Source organism: Limulus polyphemus, unplaced genomic scaffold (assembly GCF_000517525.1).
Source record: "Limulus polyphemus unplaced genomic scaffold, Limulus_polyphemus-2.1.2 Scaffold7957, whole genome shotgun sequence".
NCBI lineage: Eukaryota > Metazoa > Arthropoda > Merostomata > Xiphosura > Limulidae > Limulus > Limulus polyphemus.
This window is the reverse complement of record NW_013673567.1, coordinates 6,784-9,701: the sequence shown is the minus strand read 5'-3', so window position 1 is coordinate 9,701 and position 2,918 is coordinate 6,784.

Sequence of the window (2,918 nt, the reverse complement as noted above, 5' to 3'; positions counted from 1 at the left end):
CATCATAGTTTTTAAGGCTAATGTCACCTGAACGAAATTTGCTAAACCAGCGTTGACACTTACGAACGTTCAAAACATTTCCATAAACGTCTTTGATATTCTTTGTGGCTACAGAGGCGTTATTTCCCGTTTTGTATTTAAACAGCATTACATGCCCAATGCGTGTCTCGTTGTGTGCCATCACTATAAGGGATTAGAGTATACTAAACTTTACACATCATATAGGCTGCACTAACGTGACGTTTAGGCGGTTCGTTTAACTATTATACGTGGTGTACGTTATTTGGGGGGTAGTTGATGAAAGTGTTTCAAAACGCGATATTAATTTCTTAACGACCTAATAATTCACTTCAACTGTTATTAATTAGTAAAGTATCTACTTCATCCTGTTGTTATTTCCAATTATGTTAATGTATATTTCAATATTGATTACATGGCCAAGTGGTTAGGGCAATCTGTGGGTCGCGTGTTCGAATCCCCGTCAAACCAAACATGATCGCCCTTTCAGCCGTTGGGGCGTTATATAGTGACGGTCAATCCCACTACTCGTTGGTAAAAGAGTAGCCCAAGAGTTGGCAGTGGGTGGTGATGACTAGCTGCCTTCCCTATAGTCTTACACTGCTAAATTAGGGACGGCTAGCGCAGATAGCTCTTGTGTAGCTTTGCGCGAAAATTCAAAACAAACAAACAAACAAATCACATTTACACTTAAATATACTAACAGTGGCAGTAGTAGCCAGGAAACAATTGCGTCTTTTAATCTTACTTTATATTAATAATTTGCGATCGTGGCGCCATTGTTGACACATTTTGCACACATAAACATTCACGTCAAATTATTGATCATTGGGGAGGGGGTATAGTAGAGTCATAGATAGATTTATAGTTGGGGCTACTTGTTACAGAAAAGAGTTCTAAGGAAGTATATTCATGTAGATTGTTAAATATGGTTGCGAAAGAGCAGCTTCTGACCCAAAACGCTATTGTGATGAAGCTGAGAATTTCTTCTGCTACTTGGAAATAAATAAAGATGATAAATGCTTACAAGTTTCCAACCATAACCCTAAATTAGTGATTGATTTCATAGGAAATATAGCTGAATAAAGAAAGATTATATCAATCTCACGTTAGAGAACCCTTACACAGATCATGTGAAGTTTTGTGCTTTTGCACTACTTAAATAAGGTATTAGAAGCCGACGTCTACGTACGTTGGAAAGTTGGTCTCAGATCGGTTTAGACCTTAAAAAGGTAATAGTGGCGCATAGGCTTGCTGATTTAAACTTGGCGTCTTCCTACCCAGCATTATATTGCAAAAAATAGGATACTACAGATTTGTAATACTATAATTATAAAAACAAAACTACTATTTTAAAATGATGTCAATCACTGTATCATTTAGTTAATAATGGTTGGAGACGGCTTGAATGGGTAATGAAGAAAAGCTTTAATATAAGTTTAACATAACCTTATATTAAAGTTTTTCTTCATTACCCATTGAAGCCGTCTCCAACCATTATTAGTCTCAAAGTGTGTTCCTCGTCATCGAATATGTATCATTTAGTTGTTGACGATTAGTTGTACAATCTGAAATTCAAATAATTTCCCATTCACTCTATGCTACATTATATACTAGTTTCAAACAATCTTGTCTCTTTTGTCACTTTGACACAAATCACGGAGCTCCAAATTGAAGGTAGACTTCAAAGAAAACATCTAGTATTTCATTAATGTTGCTGATCATCAGACAAATGTAATTCCCTCAATCACCAATTTGTTCATATGTATCTAAATGTATTATTAGCAGAGTGTGGAATCAATGGTACCTTTGTTTGGATACTTGGATAAGACAAAGTATTATAAACAACACAAATAAACGACTGTTATCTGTATAATCTGGCTGACCATAGACGTAGTGCCTTTAGATTAAACCAGATATTCACATTTGTAACTGAACATCTTATCAATATATAAACTGTTAGAACTATACTTCTCAAGATCAGAGCAAATCAGGAAACAGGAACGTATACAATGGTGCCAAGAAAACTAGTAACATGTGGAGCAACATTCATTGTACTTCATCAGGTAAGACGATGTGTTTGTTCGGAGAAAATTCAAAACCAGAGTCAACTTTTTTATCGTACAGGACCCTGACTCGTATGGTGGTAAGGAGAATATAGTGTGGATGGGAGTATTCATTGGAGGATGTATAGATCTCGACATCATGTGAGTAGTCCATTAGTGTCACACTTTACATGTACCACATCCTACGACTCTTTGGCCTGAGGTTCGATGGTGAAACTGGTTTAATGGATGAAAACATCTGCTTTTTGTCGACACATTTCTTGAACTGCTGGTGAAACTGCTTTAATGAATGAAAACCTTTGCTTCTTGTTGACACATTCCTTGAACTGCTGGTGAAACTAGTTTAATAAATTCCATTAAACCAGTTTCACCAGCAGTTCAAGGAATGTGTCGACAAGAAGTAGACGTTTTCATCCATTAAACCAGTTTCACCAGCAGTTCAAGGAATGTGTCGATAAGACGTAGACATTTTCATCCTGAAAACATTTGCTTCTTGTCGACACATTCCTTGAACTGCTGGTGAAACTGGTTTAATGGATGAAAACGTCTACTTCTTGTCGACACATTCCTTGAACTGCTGGTGAAACTGGTTTAATGGATGAAAATGTCTACGTCTTGTCGACACATTCCTTGAACTGCTGGTGAAACTGGTTTAATGGATGAAAACGTCTACTTCTTGTCGACACAATCCTTGAACTGCTGGTGAAACTGGTTTAATGGATGAAAACGTCTACTTCTTGTCGACACATTCCTTGAACTGCTGGTGAAACTGGTTTAATGGATGAAAACGTCTACTTCTTGTCGACACATTCCTTGAACTGCTGGTGAAACTGG